At 36.9% G+C, this 6836-nt stretch overlaps 1 pseudogene; it reads left to right on the top strand.

Annotated features, from left to right (window-relative positions):
• The first annotated feature begins 4312 nt into the window (after positions 1–4312).
• Positions 4313–5696, top strand: LOC113920360 (annotated as a pseudogene).
• The last annotated feature ends 1140 nt before the right edge of the window (positions 5697–6836 follow it).

Below are 6836 nucleotides of genomic sequence, written 5' to 3'. Positions count from 1 at the left end.
AGATATTTCTTATTAATTTAAAATAGATTTATCTCTTTGTGACCAAAATATTCATGCAAAATTACAAGTACTACATTATTTTTAATCCACTTTCAAAATTTTATATTTTGACAAGGGTTGGTGTGACATTGCACTTTCCAGTGAAAAGATTATCCCAAATTAATGACTCAGATAAAGCATATTCAACCCCAAGTTTTATTTTTACAAAATAAATCCATGAAAATAAGTTTGACTAAGCTACTAAAAATAAGTCTCTCTTTATAAGCAATATCATTTGCAAATACCCTTTTGCTAGTATGTCATCAAAAGACAAAAAAGTGACTTAACTCTTCTAAAAGTTATGTCATTTTAAACTTTAAAAATCTTGACTAGCAACTAGCAGATTAAAAATAATTTGTACAAATTTAGGACAAAAATTTTTTTTTAAAGATACGTATCAGGTCACCTTTATTATTTTTTGGGGGGATTTTATTTATTTATTTGAGACAGAAATAGCCAGAGAGAGAGAGCACACAAGCGGGGAGGAGAGGGAGAAGCAGGCTTCCCGCCGAGCAGGAAGCCCGATGTGGCACTCGATCCCAGGACCCTGGGATCATGACCTGAGCTGAATGCAGACGCTTAACGACTGAGCCACCCAGGTGCCCTAGGACAATAATTTTTGAGACATCACTCTCATGAAAGATTTTAGAATGGAGACTAAAATATAGTTATACATTTTAAGACTTTGAGGAAAGAATTTCTTTCAAATGATGAAAAGAATTTCTTCAGTCTTACTTTAAGCTTTACGTTATTTTGTTTTGTTTTGTTTTAATGAAAAAGAAGACTGAGACACCAGACACAGTTCACTGGGACAGTTCCATACATTCAGCAAAAATATCAATTATAGAGAAAGTCTGGAAAAGGAAAATTTTTTAAAGTAAAGCAGTCCTTAAAAATAAGAGAAATGTCTATGGAACCAGTGATGAAATATCAGATGTGAAAAACAGAAAGCAGGGTTGAAACTTCAGGTGTTTGGGCTTTGTGTCCAGCAACAGGCACAACAGATGGGGGAAGCAGAGATTAAAAATGCCTCAGTGAGGTAGACACTGAATCTGGGTTCAGTTTGGATCCAGGCCTATGAATGGGGAGCAAAGAAAAGCTATAACTTTTCCCAAGCAAATGACTTATATAAAGAGGCATACCTAAGAATATGAGGGAAAAAAACAAACAGAAAAATCTTCCCATTAAGGTCAGGTAGCAAGCCACTTGCTAAGCCATGTTCCCCACTAACCCCAGAAGATGTAAGTGCTAAGCTGACAATATTAATATCTGGTTATATACACAGGATTATAAAGACCAAATCGAGACACCCAAAACCAGACAACAGGAGCACAGAGAGGGAAGGAAGGGAGACAAATGCCATCATAGCTGGGCCTACAAACCAAAATTCCAAAACCAGTGAGGAAAAGAATGATAAGAGCAATAGATGAAAAAAATCAAAATTCGCAAGATTGTCACTTCAGATACAATACAAAATAGTGTATCCGAGATGACCTTAAAATAAGTATGTTGCAGAGTCTCAAAAGCATAGGAAAAAGGTAACCATGAAACAAAGAGCAGGACAATATCGTTCTAAATATCAGGTATTAAAAATGGAATTATTGAAAGTAAAAAATTAACAGATTTTTTTTAGGTTGAAAAGGAACAAAGAAAGTATTATTTTCTTTTTTATCTTAAAAAAATGCACAGCAAACATAGATGAGCTAGTAAAATAAAGAGTGAAAACACAAAAAAGAAGTTCAGAAATAGATGTCAAATGACTGATTTAGTGAGAGGATCTAATGTATCTCTAATAGGAATGCATGAGAAAGACACTGAGGAAGTGTTGGAGAAACAATGCCCAAAGAGGTAAGGCTGAGAATATTCTCATACAATTGGAAGACACGAATCTTCAGTCGGGAAGCACACTTGGAAGAACAAGCAAGATAAACAAGAATCACTATATCAATGCATTGTAGTGACATAATGGTAGTAGTACAGTAATAAATAGTATTAACGATACATAGTACATGAATGAGTAATGGAAGATTTTCACATTTAGAAATATCTGGGAGGGGGGTTCCCTTCTCTTTAGGAGGCCCAATAAATTAAGATGTTCAATATGTTCATTTTTCAAATTATTAAATAAAACATTCAGAATTCCCAGTAGTTAACATCAAATATTAAGAGTTTTTTTTCTTCCTTTCTTTCCATTTTATTGTTTTGATTTTCTATCAGAGCTCAGTTTGAAAGAATTGTTAATTACACTTTTAAATTAAAAAGCACATTGCCATCATACATCACCACCTGTCCTCTTCTTATTTTTGCCTTTCTTTCATGATCACTATTCTTATTCCCTTCATCCCATTGCTAATGTGCTTGATTTTTGCCCTTAAATATTTCATACAAGTTCACAGCTGGAAAGGAATTTTGCTTCTGATGAATCATACCTTGAGTCTCACTCATGTCTGATTTTGATATTTATATGAGACTTTGGACTTCGACTTTAGAATTGACGCTGGAAAGACTTTAGGGGCTGCTGGAATGGCATGCGTGCATTTTGTAAATGAGAATGGCATTAATGTTGTATAGCCAGGAGTGGAATGGTATGGACTGAATTATGTCCCTCCAGAATTCATATGTTGAAGCCCTAATGCCCAATGTGATGGCAACTAGAGATGGAGCCTTGGGAAGATAAACAGATTTCAAAGAAATCATGAAGGTGTGACCCCCATGTTGTGATTAGTGCGCTTCTAAGAGGCACCAGAGAGCATGCTTCCTCTCTCCACCATGTAAGAATACCGTGAAAAGCCTTCTGGAAGCCAGGAAGAGAGCCCTTACCAGAAAACTGAATCTTGATCTTGGACTTACCAACCTCCAGAAATGTGAGAAATAAATATCTGTTAAGGCACCCAGTCTACGGTATTCTATTTTCACAGCCAGAGCTGATTAATAACAAATATTTTTTCCAAGTTTCTTTGTATTTCTTTATTTATAATAACTTTTGTTTTTTTTCATTTTTCTTTCCTGCCCTGCTCTTGACAGATCCAATTTCTTTTGATGGTTTTGAATTCATTTGTTCTTCAATTTTTTTTTTTTTTTGGCCCAGTCACTACTCTACCCCTTACTGTTTTTCTTTTTTTCTTTCCTCTTTCCTTTCTTTCTTCCTTCCTCCCTCCTCTTCTTTCTTTCTTCCTTTCTTTCTTTCTTTCTTTCTTTCTTTCTTTCTTTCTTTCTTTCTTTCTTTCTTTCTTTCTTTCTTTCTTTTCTTTCTTTTCTTTCTTTCTTCCTTTCTTCCTTTCTTTCTTTCTTTCTTTCTTTCTTTCTTTCTTTCTTTCTTTCTTTCTTTCTTTCTTTTCTTTCTTCTTTCTTTCTTTCTTTCTTTCTTTCTTCTTTCTTTCTTTCTTTCTTCTCTTTCTCTTTCAATTCAACAATATCTCTGTCTTCCTGAAAGGCGTGGTAAATATTTTAATACATTTTATCTTCCTGGGGTCCCTGAGACCTTCCATGGCTTTCTCCCACAGCAAGTTCTTTTCTTCACTAGACTTAAAAAAAATGCATTCCAGTCTAATAAAGAAAAAATAAACCTTAATTTCTTAAAGAAGATATAGGAGAATATACTTACGATCTGAGGATAGAGAAAAATATTCTTAAACCAGATCCTCTCCAAAAAAAAAAAAAAATGTAATACTAACTTTTTGCATTGTGCCAAATAGGCAATGAACAGGAGGGTCAAATACCAATCGACCAGTTTCTTTTTCTCACTATTTTGAAATTTAGATTACTAGTTCTGAAAGAATCAAATGCAGTTTTACTCAGAGAGAAATCACGTCTTATTTTGGCAAATTTCTGAACCATTTTGGCCCTTAAGATTTGCAGACTAATAAGCAAGTTTTGAACTCCATCTAAGGTTAATTCATACTCTACGGAGCTCAGACTCCTGGCAGCAGTTACACCTAAGCAGGGCAGGCAAATAGGCTTGATACTTGCCCCTGTGTTTCCAACCTCATTCTTTTCGTCAGGGACACACAGGTTTTTGCAGCGCGCAATGTGCAATGAATTAAAAATCGCTCTGGGAGCTTCCAGGTTGGTGAACACGTGGAGCCGGGGGCAGAGCCGTGCTCCTGGAGAGAGCATAGAACCTCTCCTCCTGTTCTCTTGCCCTGGTACTTTGTATCTCTTCCTCTGCGTGTTCATTCTCAGTCGGCTCAAAAGCTCACCTTTCCACAGAAGTTCCTCTTTCTGAAATGCGCGCAGCCTCCTCGCGTCCAGCTGAGCAGCGAACCCAGAGATGATGGGCCCAGACGGCGGGAGCCCCTGGGGTGGCCAAACCAGCCCCCAAGTGGGAGCTACAATTTCCAGCTGCTCCTGCAGAGAGCGCCAGCCCGCACCGCGCTGTGGCGCAGGCTCAGGCTGTGCTGTTCGCGCCAATTCCCGTGGTGGTGATCGTGTGGCGTTGAGTCCCGCGCTCTACGCAGGGGGAGACGTTTGACCCCCTGAGCTGCCCCAGCTGCTTCAGCTTTACTACCTGTGCCGGCTAAACGATGGCGGAGTGATAAAAAAAAAAAAGGGCTTTCACACGGTGAGTTTTCATTCATTCTAGAAGATGACATTTACATTTGCTACCAGTCCTTCAACACCCAAAGTGATCTGGAAAAGAGATGCGCGAAGTGCGCGGTATGTTCCCACAGACCCAATCAGCATAATACAGTGAAGCCCGGGGCTTCCCTGGCTCAGGATAAAGAACTCAGGTTTGACATTGATATCGCAGGCTATGACAGTGTGTTAGATGTTCTGGTTCGGTAGACATATGTTCTGAGACCCGGACCCTCAGGATGATGGCCATTATGCATCATCGACTGAGCATTGAAGGAGGGCTTTGGATTTAAGCATAATCTCTAGGTGTGTTCTGGAAGGAGGGGTGTTCCTTGTTGGGTCTATGATAAATCAGGAAATTGTCCTCCGCAGTACATTCTGGGATACTTGACTGTTAGTCTTGTGAAGGGTGGTGAAGATGTTAAAAGCAAAGTTCACCTAAATGAAAGAATTCACCTTTGGTATAAACATAATTTTAAAATACATCGAAAAATATGCCTTGGTTGATCAATATATTCTTGAAAATAAAGAAAGCTAGGATAAGATTTTACCCCTTGCCCTTGAGACAATTCATGAGGAACTTCAACAAATCTTCCAAAAGCATCACAGTTCACTTCAGCATTGGGAGCATTTCAAGACGGTAGCGAGCAGATATCAGAATAACATAAAAAATGACAAATGTGGACCCAGGCTTGAGTGGGAGATCACATCCCGACCCTGTTTTCCATGGCTGGATATCAGTGTTAGCAAAGAATCCATCTTTTACTGAAGAGCTCTCTTAATATTCACACTAAAATAGGTTGCATTTCTGTACATATTGATTTACAGAAAGATCAGTTTGATCCATTTGCTGTTCTAAACACAATCTCCATCTGCCACAAATTGGGTAACATTTCAAAACACTAATTAAGAAGAAAAATAGGAGAATGAAAACTGAATCTGATATCAAATATAGAATCAGAGATTATAAGAAGACCTTTCTAGCTCCCTATGTGGAAGTTTTCAAACAGTTTAGTGAAAACCTGGGTAAGTCCTGAAAAGGTTAAGTTCTCAAGAAGAATGATTTACAGAAAGACTTCTGAAGATAACAATTTCCCCCAAACCAGTGTGGATATCTTCAGTCTAAAATCAAACACTTAAAAGCCATTCAATAAATATGGCAGGACCATGTATGCATCTTAATGCTCAAAGCAAATTTCCTTTTCTTGAGAAATAATTATGTTGAAAATACTCCTGAGAACACCGAAGGAGAGTGTCAAGTTTCCTTGAAGGGGCAATAATGGGAGGAATAAGTGGATTGCAGGTAAATTTATAAAATTTAATATTATACAGTGATAATTCTAAGATTTCCAATATGAATACTCAGCTCTACCAATTGCTGTAGATAGAGGTAAGTGAGAGTAATATGCCTGAGATTTTAATCTCACCCTAATGGATACAGCCTCCATATTTCTGGAGTGACTATTCTAGGTGAATGAGAGCTTTGTCCTTAAATCTTTGACCCTTAATTATACCTGAAGTATGTATTCATTCAGTTACTTCCTAATTTTGCTTACTAATATTTTCATTAGTCAGGCTACATTTTTAAAAATCATTTTAAAAATCATTTTAAACTGGGTATCTATGCCTAAGAAAACTTCAATTCAAAAGATATGAGTTACTATATTACAATATTAGGCCTAGTAGAGTATCTTTTACAACTAGGAGTTGTAGCTCCTAATTTCTTCCCTCAGAAACAATTGGATTAGTCCCCTATAAAGAAACAGCTTAGGAAAAATAGCTGAATTCTCCAACAAAACTCTTGTATTTGTCAAAACACTGGGACTTTCTATATATCTGATACTTTAATTTTAAAGGTTTTGTTTCTTCCTTGTTTGATTTGTGCAATAGATTTTGAAGTATCAGATTTCTTTTGCCTGGCTTTACAGCCAATCGAAACATAAGAGTTGTTCTGGTTTACATTCTATTTTCTGAGAAACATTAAGAAGCAAGCTATTGGGCTGGTGCTTTCCATGACTTATGAAAATTTTCCTTTCTTTGCATTTCCTTTAACAATGTTTTCTTGATAGTTACACAGTCTTTTTTTTTTCTTTTATCTTTTGGTTTACATAGAGCAGACTAATGCAGGCAATACACTGAAATGCCTTGCATTGCTTTCTCTTTGCCAACTTTTTAAAGAAGTATTACAGACTATTGTGCAAAACAAACAAACACAAATGCCA

The sequence above is a fragment of the Zalophus californianus genome, chromosome 3 (assembly GCF_009762305.2).
Source record: "Zalophus californianus isolate mZalCal1 chromosome 3, mZalCal1.pri.v2, whole genome shotgun sequence".
NCBI classification, from domain to species: Eukaryota; Metazoa; Chordata; class Mammalia; order Carnivora; family Otariidae; genus Zalophus; species Zalophus californianus.
This window is presented reverse-complemented; position numbering and strand designations above follow the sequence as displayed.